Consider the following 12,210-nt stretch of genomic DNA (forward strand, 5'->3'; position numbering starts at 1 on the left):
CATGCTCTAACACCGCGTCACAAAATTCCACGCGCCTTCCTCTGTCGCCTGCACCAAGAGCCTGGAACACTTGCGACCGGTGCGGCCTCGTGATTAAAGGTCGCCTCGACACACGCCAGACGGTCGTACGAGGGATCGCAAGTTCTCGGTGACACGGACGGGTGGACCTTGCGCGGGCCACGCAGAAAACTCTCCTGAATTCTCCTCACGTTCTCCTCCGAGGTGCGCGGTCGCCCCGCGCTCTTCCCCTTACACAAGCAACAAGTTTCCTCAAACTGTCGGTGCCAACCACGGACGCTCTTGGACATCGGCGGATCGATGCCAAAACGCCGTCGAAACGCACGCTGCACCGCAATTACCGATTCGGTCTTGCCGAGCTGCAGCACGCAAAACGCCCCTTGTGTAGCGGTGGGGTCGCCATCTTGCGAATGACCGAGGCTAGGGGAAGTTTGTGCGCTGGGAGAGGCATCGAGCGGTAAGAGTTTCATTCATGTCGATGTAGGCGAGGGGAGTATCTACAACTTATGTTGCGTGGTACATATAGGCAACTGTGCTAAATTTGGAGCGGCAAGGGAAACACGGGATAGGAGACGATGCAGCAGCAGCAGCTGCCCCCCTCCTCCAGGGGCAGCCGGTGTCAACAATTACGAGCCCCAGGGGTAGCGGCCAGCAAGATCCCAGTGCCTTCTGGTCCAGCTGGGAATCCAACTTGAGCTTCAGCACCACACCTAAGGCATGCACAGGGGAAACCATCTAGTCAACAAACCACGCATAACGTACACCAACATTGCTTTCCATTTCATTGGGGGAAAGTGCCACCCCCACCACCACTTGGCGGACCAGACGAGAGATCTCAGACGCAGCTCTGCTATTGTCCGCTCCTGCACACACGTCATTCCCAGCACCACGGGATACCCCCAACCACTCAGATTCGGCGGCTGTCAATGGAACAATCCGGGTGACATTTCAGAGGGGGGGGGGGGGAAGAAACCCCTCGACTGTTGTATTTATATAAAACCAGGCACACACACACATCCTAGTTTCTGTACTGCATTGTAGCTGGCTTTGTAGTGACGGGACGAGCGTGGGTCACCGCTGCCCGCCGTGGAGTCCAGCACCGCTGCTCTGCCACAAGGCTTGGCCCCGACAGGGATGGGGAGCCCTGTCAGGAATTTGACTGCCTGTGGGTTTGGGCTGGCCGCCTTACTGCTCCGAGCCTGTGGTATATACACCAATGACAAAGGATACCCTTCCATACAGCCTTAACAGCCGGTTGGGGCAAGTGTTGTTCGCGAGTATGAAGGCCAACACGGCACACCAGGGGGTGAGGGGTGGCCAGAACCACACCCAACCTGCCAATGGTTACACAAAGCACCAGGTACACATGAGGGGAGAGCCCAGAACCGGTTTAGATAATCGGCACTGCATCAAACCCGAGTCACATGAGCTCATAGCGCGATGCGTTAACCGCTACACTACCGCTCCCCATCGCCAACCACCGCCGTCTCCATCCAAATCCATTCCACCTTCCTAGAGGTATACACAACTGCCGGTGGGAGTCCTACATGGCCTAACCTTATCCAAATCACCGGCACCAGAGCTTACTCCAAGCAGGACTGCCCCAATCCGTATGGTGCCCCTTGTCCTTGTGGTGGGAGGAAAATGCACTTTATTTTCAACTTTTCTCCAAGTTTTCCAATTGCTCTTTTGGCACCACGCGACACGGAATAAATTCAGAGCTCGCACATAAGTCAACCCTCCCCCCACGGAAGCGGATATCAACAAAGCTACCACCTCCTGAGGATACCCTTCTCACATCTCCCGGCGGCTCACACGATGGCAGAGCAGCGTACCGTGGGACGAGGGAGGCAGTCGTCAGCGGTTACCAGCAGCTTGCATCTGTCCACCTCTCCCCCTCCCCCGTTGCATCAGTCTGTCCACCTCCAGGTCAGAGCTGGGGGGAAAAAAAACCACCACATGCAGCAGCAACACCGGCATCAATGCATTGCAACTGACCTCCAGTTTCGTCAACGTGTTAAACCGTCTCTCGTGACAAGACATCCGTCCGCCGTTTATTAAAATTCTGTTCCCGGAGCATGAACCGGCACCAGTTCACGGTGAGGAGCCGGCCGGGATGAGATTCGGGAGTTCGCTCTCCCCTCCCACGATTGAGACTGCGCCAGATAACGCAGCCTCTGCCCAGAGCGGAAGGGGATCAGCACTAAAACTAAACTAGCTTTTACTTTGCCAGGCAAGGCCCCCCCCGGAGTTGTATAGGTAGTTTTCAGATGGGACTTGGCAATCGCTAATGATAGCGCAACAAAGCACTCGGAAGCCACTCCAAAAGATTCCTGCCTGCCCACACCCCCCGTGAAGTCCCAGACTATGGGCATACAAACAAGGTCTTATGAAGGCCAGCACAATAGGAGGGTGGGTGGTCAGCACCACGCCCATTAGTCTCCCCAGTTCTAAATTTACACATCTTGCTCAATCAACACTGTCCCCCCCACACCTCCGCAAGAGATTGTGGATTAAAAACAAAATTCGTACATGCGTGTAATCTGAGACGTCTCTCACCTGGTTGAACGGGTGACGAGTAGGGTTACGTGGTCTCTGTTCCCACTCAATGGTACGATCCCACCTGCACGCACACAAAACCCCCGCACGGCTTACACAATGGTACAACCCAAACACCAATGACCCAATCACCTCTAATGTGCCCGATCTCATGAGCTAAGCTTGGATAATGCACGGATGGCTGGCATTGCCTAGCAGGTGCTATAGGTTGCTGTGGGGGCTAACGTTGTAGGTTAGTACAGCCAAATCCGTTGTGTTGCAACATTCAAGCACCCAGCCTTCCACCTGTGAAATACCAAACATTACTGAAAAAGCTCAAAGCTCAGATTTATCCAGGATAAATAAATTCAGAACGCCCAACTTTTTCAAGTTGCATATTGAAATCACACGACGTTACACACATTTGCTATGCATGCGATGATCCATCTCAAGACTTCCAAGTGACAAAATATAGTAATAAAATATGCATATATAGTACAGGTTGAAATGTCGGTGCCCAAGCGTCCCTCCGGAGCCACGCGATTGGTCGGCAGGGAGGGATAGTAGGACATCACTTCCTGTCTGCAGGGGGAACGACGGCAGGGCCGCAGGGGAGGGCGGCGCCGTAACTTTATCCTGCACGGCGCCACGCGGCAGCCTCTCTCGGTCTTTATTACCAAATGGGCATATACTGATAACCCGTCCATTTTAGCTCTCCCCACTTGCGGAATCGCCAGTCCTCTCACCTTGCCGGGCTCAACGATCTCCCGCCCCACCTATGCAATCGCCGCTGGGTTTTCCTTGGCCATGGGCGACATGCAGAGAGGATGCAGCGACCTGCGGACGTGACGTGCACACAGGTCAACCAAACGGCCCAGCACCACCCCCGCTTTGCCCACCGCCACGCAACACACGCACCACGCACGCAACATGCCATTTCGGCTACTTCAATAGATATCTGAATCAAATTGCTGGCCATTCACTTTCGTAGAGTTCCGTTCATCAGACACGTCTTAAATTCACTTTTCAGAGATTCTTAATTTGAGACTTCCCATCTCTCGTACTCTTCTCACAACTTGGCGACCAAAGATCTCTTAAGCTGTCCATTTCTTTGCCAAAGGGACCCTCTGTTCACCGTAACACGAATTCGCATAACCACCATTGTTCACTCCACGAGAGAAAACTCAACCCAAGTCACCACGGGACGTGAACGTCATGGATTGAGATCATTGGAGGTCAGGAAACATTTGTTTATTTTTAGTGACTTGCCAACCTTTCCTCTAATTTGCACCCCTATCGGTTCTTGTATTGTTGTAACTTTCTGACCGTGCCCCAACTGGACATCTGTGAAAACATGAGCTTCATAGCTCAAATTACTCCAGTCTAAATAAAAATATTCTGAAATAATCGGGGTTGAATTTGTCGGTGCCCAAGCGTCCCTCCGGAGCCACGCAATTGGTCGGCAGGGAGGGATAGTAGGACATCACTTCCTGTCTGCAGGGGGAACGACGGCGGGGCCATGGGGAAGGGCGGCGCTGTAACTTTATCCTGCACGGAGCCACACGGCAGCCCGTCTCAGCCTGAACTCTTCTCCCGGCTGGAATTTAACCAATTTGATCTGGTCATGGTAAACAGACCAGCAGCTCCAGTTTGCATCGTCACCCAAATGCATGGAGAGGGGAGATGCTTTTAATGATCAGTTTCTACAACCGCAATCGTGCCACTAGCATCACATCACAAGATGACGGATCCATTCACAACTCGGAGCAGTGCGACCATGCGTAAAGAGAACGTTTTAACACGTAGGCTTTCGCGACCAATATTATTCGTAATAAAGGTTTTTGGGTTAGATCTAATCCAAAAACCTTTATTGTAAAGAGAACGGCCCACGGAAGCAGATGGAGCTACCTCAGATTCCTTCAAGTGACCTTTGATCCATAAATCAAGAGGGGCAGCACTTTCCTACCCACTCTGCCACATGCAAGACTGTAAAACCCATATTTTTAATCTTCAAAAATGGATTCAAGCCAAATTACAGAAATAAAATTTACTGTACAGTCTTTTCTCGTAGAAACTGGATTGGGTTTATGAGAACGAGTCTGAGTTTTGGGGTTTCTATAAGAGCCAATAGATTCCCTGTTAATCTATGGGGACTCTGCAAATAATTGGCAAGTGGCCCAAGAGCTACTAGCTTCACAAGAGAATCAAGTTCAAAGAACAGTTTGGGTGGCCGAAACCCAGGAACCAAACCTCAGCTGTGCCAGTCTGTGACAAAGCCCTCCATTTGTGGTGCAAAAACAATGACGCGCCGTCACAAACTCACCTCCACTCGCGATCCACTCCGCTCGCCCACCTCAGACCTGGCGCAACACAAAGACCACAGGATTAGCCGCAGGCTCCCCTTTACATCGCCTCTGTATATATATACGTATGTTGAACTTCTTTCGCATCGTATACATCCATCCGTGACAATCGGAGGTGCGAAAAATATTCATCACCCAAAATTTGGATCCTTAGGTACGACTAAAGCATTATAGAAATAATACCCTAAACTACCACGTGGTGGGTGTTCATAACTACAATGTTCTGGACCCTTAAATGAGAATTCTACAAGGCGCAAAATACTTCATCTCACTGGTAATGGACAACCAGGTGGGTTGTACGGCGAGTGATCAGCGTGGATTAGGGGTCATCAGGCGTCAGACCCGAAAGATGGTAACCATCATTTCACTCACTGCAACCACACGGCCCCAACGCCATCACAAAACGTTGGCCAAAAATACAATTAGCCACGTGCCTAAAACTAAAATTATTTTAACTTTACCAGGTAAGGCACACGGAGCTATATAGCTCAGTCTCAGAAGCGACCTGCCCATCACAAATGATATCACGTGGAAATGTACAGTGGCCAAATCCTATAAACGCGTGATGCCTATTCTAAACCGGAGGACCCAAAGATAAATCGACGCTAACCTGGCGTTAGTCAATTTGGAAATCAAAAGAGTTTTAATTTCAAAGCTATCAGTTGACAAGCGACATCCAAAAACCCTGGGATACCAACTTCAAACCTCCCCAGACCAGCATGGTGAAGTATGGTCACAACTGCAACAGCCAACGCAGCGTGGGCCCTCATTTAGAAGCGGGTTCACAAAGGTTTTGCTTGACATTCCAACTGTATAACTGTACCGTCAACAAACTTGTTCCGGCCACAGGAATGTCAATTTGCACCAGCTGCTGGTTGACAACACTGCACCGACGATTATCCATACGCGTCAACCCCTTATCAGCGCCTACCTTATTACAGACCAATTCAGACCTTATTGGTCACCCCGTGGCCTTATAAATCTCAACGTTAATCTTAGTCCCATCACAAGGGAGAAAGACAAAAAATTGGCCGGATTTCAACGGGCATAACCCAGAAGGCTCTGAAAAGATAATTTCCCTGTACAAGAATACGGGCAAACCGTATGGGTTGACATACTTTTATCGGTCACGGGCGAGGCAGAGTTAACTCCGCAACGAGCGAGACCTATTACTATATATAAAATTATAAAGTGTTATATTATACACAAGGCTCTCCACAATGAAAACCACGTGCCCCTTACCAACATTGCCCTCCTTCGGTAGGGCCGGATGTTACGTCATGTGGCCACACCACGTGGGTGGCGTCTCCGCCACGTGCGGCCCATGGAGGCCGCCATTTTGAGATTCTCCATTCTGTGCACGCACTATGGGGACAAGACGAGGATCAGATTTGTGCTCTTGACAACGCCAATTGGCCCAGAAGAAATCTGATGAGCAACGAAGCTCTTTTTTTTTACACCGACGTCTGAGGGTCAGCAAGTTACGATTAAAATTTAACCGATCCATAATGAAGAGAGCGAAAGTCACTTAAACATATAAAGCATTACAGTAACTTGATAATTGTGCACGCATTCCTGCAGGTTTGTCAACATTAAATGCAAAGGTTTGGGCAAGGCAGTCTACAAGATCGATTTTGCAATTGACACCGTACGGGAACGTACATTTAGGCAAGCGGCCTGAATATAACCGTCGCAATCCAGTAAAAAAAGCGGTCACTTTATCGAACAGGGGATGGGTCCTACATCCAAAAAAATAACGCGGCAACAAAGATTCCTTTACTATAAATTAAACGGCCACGCCTTACGATTAAGCTGCTGCTACACCCGCACGACTGACAACGCCTTACGAACACGGCAAAACGTAGCGAGCGGTGGGTGCACTGCCCAATGTAGAAGTCGCCTCGCAAACCTGCACCGATCAAGTAACCCTCGCAGTCGATCAGCGCACTAAGAGAACTGCGCTACGAACCCGGCAGTCAACCCGCGTTAAACATTCCCGGAAATTGCAACATCAGCAGCGCGTGGTACCTCAAATGGAACTGCCCCAAGTGTTAAGTGTCTCAATAAAGTCCATATATATTTAAACACAGGATACTAGGCCTACATAGACCGATACATTTAGCCACGAGTGCACGTGACCCACCGCAGCCGCGAGACCTCACCAATGACTAAACATCGCACTGCACTCTCCCCCGCCGAAATTGATCTAACCTCGGCAAGATAAATCACTACCCCCTTCAAGTTTACACTGTACATGCAAGGTTTTGTAGACACGTGGCGATACGTTTAACACGGACTATAATAAATTAAGGAATCCGCACAATAAACGAGGGCTTCTGCTTCGCACAAGCCTGTAAACATTATCCATTGTTGTTTAGAATTAGACCGATAGTGAATTGGCAGTTCAAGTCGCGAATGCGAGCGGACCTACACAGCTTGTGTGCGCGCGTTTAACTCACCACGCAGGGCGCCGTTGCAAAAGAGACGGCGGGGCACGGTGAGCGCCCTTATATAGCCCGCTTGCACCATCAAGCAGATCCATCCGCCAACTAGTTCCTCACAGAGCCAAGTTTAGAAACGCAATCATGACAAGCAGCTTGCAGTCACTAAACAAGGTGATTATAAAACCGATAGCAAGAGAACACGTACATGACAGTGTATGTATTAAAGAATATATTTCATAGCTTTTGAAAATCCTACCGAATTCTTTGCGGCTCGCGGATAGACACGGCTCGAAGCGAGCGGAGGGAGTGAGAGGGCCGGATGGGCGGAGCTCGAAGGGCCTGACGTCACTGCGCGCTGACTGAATGCGGTCAGAAGTATCCGGATAATAAGACGCACCGGAAAGTAAACGCACCCTCTATACCTTTCCCCCCATGTCAATAAAGTTATCCACACCCGGTATCACTTACGTACCGGATTATAAGACGCATGTCAATAAAGTTATACACACTCGGTGTCACTTACGTACCGGATTATAAGACGCACCAGAAAGTACGACGCACCCTCTAAAACCTCCCCCCCCCATGTCAATAAAGTTATCCACACCCGGTGTCACTCACGTATTGGATTATAAGACGCACCCTCTAAAACCTCCCCCCCCCCCCATGTCAATAAAGTTATCCACACCCGGTGTCACTCACGTACCGGATTATAAGACGCACCGGAAAGTAAGACGCACCCTCTAAAACCTTCCCCCCATGTCAATAAAGTTATCCACACGGGGTGCCACTTACGTACCGGATTATAAGACGCATGTCAATAAAGTTATACACACTCGGTGTCACTTACGTACCGGATTATAAGACGCACATTAAAGTAAGACGCACCCTATAAAACCTCCCCCCCCCCCATGTCAATAAAGTTATCCACACCCGGTGTCACTCACGTACTGGATTATAAGACGCACCGGAAAGTAAACGCACCCTCTATACCTTTCCCCCCATGTCAATAAAGTTATCCACACCCGGTATCACTTACGTACCGGATTATAAGACGCATGTCAATAAAGTTATACACACTCGGTGTCACTTACGTACCGGATTATAAGACGCACCAGAAAGTACGACGCACCCTCTAAAACCTCCCCCCCCCATGTCAATAAAGTTATCCACACCCGGTGTCACTCACGTATTGGATTATAAGACGCACCCTCTAAAACCTCCCCCCCCCCCCCCATGTCAATAAAGTTATCCACACCCGGTGTCACTCACGTACCGGATTATAAGACGCACCGGAAAGTAAGACGCACCCTCTAAAACCTTCCCCCCATGTCAATAAAGTTATCCACACGGGGTGCCACTTACGTACCGGATTATAAGACGCATGTCAATAAAGTTATACACACTCGGTGTCACTTACGTACCGGATTATAAGACGCACATTAAAGTAAGACGCACCCTATAAAACCTCCCCCCCCCCCATGTCAATAAAGTTATCCACACCCGGTGTCACTCACGTACTGGATTATAAGACGCACCGGAAAGTAAGACGCACTCTCTAAAACCTTCCCCCATGTCAATAAAGTGATCCACACCCGGTGTCACTCACGTACCGGATTATAAGACGCACCGGAAAGTAAGACGCACCCTCTAAAACCTTTCCCCCATGTCAATAAAGTCATCCACACGGGGTGTCACTTACGTACCGGATTTTAAGACGCACCGGAAAGTAAGACGAACCCTCTAAAACCTTCCCCCCATGTCAATAAAGTTATCCACACCCGGTATCACTTACGTACCGGATTATAAGACGCATGTCAATAAAGTTATACACACTCGGTGTCACTTACGTACCGGATTATAAGACGCACCAGAAAGTAAGTCGCACCCTCTAAAACCTCCCCCCCATGTCATTAAAGTGATCCACACCCGGTGTCACTCACGTACCGGATTATAAGACGCACCGGAAAGTAAGACGCACCCTCTAAAACCTTCCCCCCATGTCAATAAAGTTATCCACACGGGGTGTCACTTACGTACCGGATTTTAAGACGCACCGGAAAGTAAGACGCACCCTCTAAAACCTTCCCCCATGTTAATAAAGTTATCCGCAGCCGGTGTCACTTGCGTACCGGATTATAAGACGCACCGGAAAGTAAGACGCACCCTCTAAAACCTTCCCCCGCGTCAATAAAGTTATCCACGCCCGGTGTCGCTCACGTACTGGATTATAAGACGCACCGGAGAGTAAGACGCACCCTCTAAAACCTCCCCCCCCCCCCATGTCAATAAAGTTATCCACACCCGGTGTCACTTACGTACCGGATTACAAGACGCACCGGAAAGTAAGACGCACCCTCGAAAACCTGGCTGCCGGTGTTAACAAAGTTACCCAATAACAAAAGACAAAGATCCCTCCGTATAGCCTTAACAGACTGTTGGGGCAAGTGTTGTTGGCGAGTAGGGCCTTAGAAGGCCGTCACGGCACACGAGTTACCCACACCCGGTCTCACTTATGTATGGGATTATAAGACGCACCGGAAATTGATACACACTTCCAGACCTGTGCCCGGTGCTCAATGAAGTCATCCAAATCTGGTATCTCACACACACACACGCTTATACTGTACCGGACTATAAGGCGCAGTGACTGAACGCTCGTTTTCATGTACAGGAGGACAAGTGCGTCTTGTTATCCGGTGTTAAAAGAGATAGAGGCGACCATGGACAGCGCCCACTCTATGAACACGAAAGACTCAACCGCTGCGTCAATCACGTGTGGGGAACGCAACTTGAAACCAAACACGGCCTATCCATCATGGGGCCTCTATTGCCAGTATCAAAATATAAGAATCAATTTTACCCTTTCTGGCAATAAAGAACCAAATAGTATGGATCCCTGCAATCACGAAAACTTCAAATCTAGAATAAAACAGGTGTTAAGATATTCTTAATCAAATGTATTGTTTGATTTGTATTATTTTATTATTTCCCTTCTACGTGACTTTACCGAAAGAACCAAGAATATGAATCCCTGCAGTCACGAAAGCTTTAAATCGAAATTTAGGTGTTAAGATGTTAAACCACCAAGCTGAAACCTTTTGCAAGGGATCAAGTGTGCATTAACCACACATACTTGTGGTGCACATTCAATAAAAAAGCATGCTCTGGCAATACATCCTCTGAGTGCAGTCTTTGTCTTTGCGCTGTTCGCCTTTTGTACGGAATGTACAGCCTTGGCTAATTGAAAATTATATATTGGATAAGATAAATTTTGGAGTATCAGAATCTTTATTTATCCTGGAGGAATCTGATGAGGAATCTGATGAGCTATGAAGCTCTTTTACTCGTCCCAGTAGGGATGCGATCTTGATGCTGTGTTTAATCCCATTTGAGCCATTTGAAAGTATTTTTTATTTTGCACTGGGATGGTTGGCCAATACCGATTACATCGCGTGCGTTTGTAGGTTTAGCTGTGACTCAGCCTCAAATGAGTACCTGGTGCGGTGTGTCGTAAACATCGCCGCTGGGGAGACAAAGGCGGCCGGGGCGTGGTGTTGGCCACCCACCCCCTCTCGTGTGCCGTGCCGACCTTCATTAGTGCTCGCTGACAGCATTTGCTCCTGCAGTCTGTTAAGGCGACACGGGGGATCTTTGTCTTTGTTTAGCTATGGGAGAAGAAACCCTGGCACGTGGGAGAACCCCATGCTGAACAGGAGGAGAGAGAAGACACAATAACCTCCACAGAGGCGCCCGAGTCGGGAATCCAAACCCAGGCACCCATCTGGCTGGTGATGAGCCAGAGTCAACACTTGACCATGATCAGTCTTCCTGATTTGGCCATAGGCAACAAGTATTACAGTGCACACATTGAACGCGTAGTGTTTAAACAAAACAAAAAAAATGTGTTATACAGGAGATCACTACGATGATGACGGAATGGGGAAGCATTCATAAAGCAGCAGATACATCAGAGGTCGGCAATCAAAATCTCAAGAAGATCCATGTTTTTTTTCGAATTCGGCGAACAAAAAGCCCCTCAATATTTCAAAGCGCCTCTATGCATCTGAATACGAGACGACGGGCCTTGATAAATAACGTCACGAAGCAGTCTTTTAAGAGCCGTCGCATGCGGATCCGAAGCCGCAGATTGACGACCCCTGGCCCCATAGATCGTGACCGCTGAAGAGGTCGCTGCGAGCCTCACCCGGCAGGAGTGGCTGTTACTAGGATTGGACAATAGGGGGCGACACTGGCAGCGCCATGCGTTTCGAATTCCGACACACAGCAGCAGTCACGTGTTAGGATTTTAACGCGGTGCAGAAGTCACGTGTGAGGATTCATACACGGGGCAGCAGTCACGTGTTCGGATTCTGACACGGCGCAGCAGTCGCGTGTTATCTCAGAATGAAACAGAAAAACTCGAGTTTGTAATTCACGCTAATTACACATTCATGGAGGGTGGAGGGGTGCCATAGTGGTTAGAGCACTGTGCGATGCACGCGGCAACCTGAGTTCGATACCCGGCCACGGCTAACATTAGTGATGAATGATATCTGAACTGATAGCCCCCCGCCCCGCCTGCTATGGACTAACCCACACTGAGCAGCATCCTGATGAAGTAAAACTTTCCCAACGACCGGCATGGCGTGGGGGAGGTCTTCATCCAGCAGTACATTGACAAAAGAATCAGAATCCGCAAAAAAAAAACCCTCAATATTTCAAGAGCCGCAATGAATGTGAATACGAGACGGTGGACCTGAATAAAGAACGTCACGAAGCAGTCTTGTAAAGAGCCGCCGCACCATCGCACAAGGCTCTTTAATGAGGATCCGGGAAATAAATCAACG

The 12,210-nt window shown here is 49.3% G+C and overlaps 1 long non-coding RNA gene and 1 other non-coding gene across 2 annotated transcripts; both read right to left on the bottom strand.

The window, feature by feature from the left end:
- Positions 1-313: 313 nt before the first annotated feature.
- On the bottom strand, positions 314-7,510 carry LOC116944588 (uncharacterized). Its single transcript, XR_004403129.2, has 7 exons — positions 7,379-7,510; positions 6,162-6,284; positions 4,880-4,916; positions 3,303-3,393; positions 2,578-2,641; positions 1,854-1,954; positions 314-728 (listed from the first exon to the last, which is right to left on the bottom strand). It is a non-coding gene; the product is annotated as an uncharacterized LOC116944588 (long non-coding RNA).
- LOC116944710 (small nucleolar RNA SNORD2) lies at positions 5,223-5,289 on the bottom strand. Its single transcript, XR_004403157.1, has one exon. It is a non-coding gene; the product is annotated as a small nucleolar RNA SNORD2 (small nucleolar RNA).
- Positions 7,511-12,210: the final 4,700 nt, after the last annotated feature.

Source organism: Petromyzon marinus, chromosome 21, assembly GCF_048934315.1.
Source record: "Petromyzon marinus isolate PM22_M1 ecotype Great Lakes invasive population chromosome 21, UKy_Petmar_22M1.pri1.0, whole genome shotgun sequence".
Classification (NCBI taxonomy): Eukaryota; Metazoa; Chordata; class Hyperoartia; order Petromyzontiformes; family Petromyzontidae; genus Petromyzon; species Petromyzon marinus.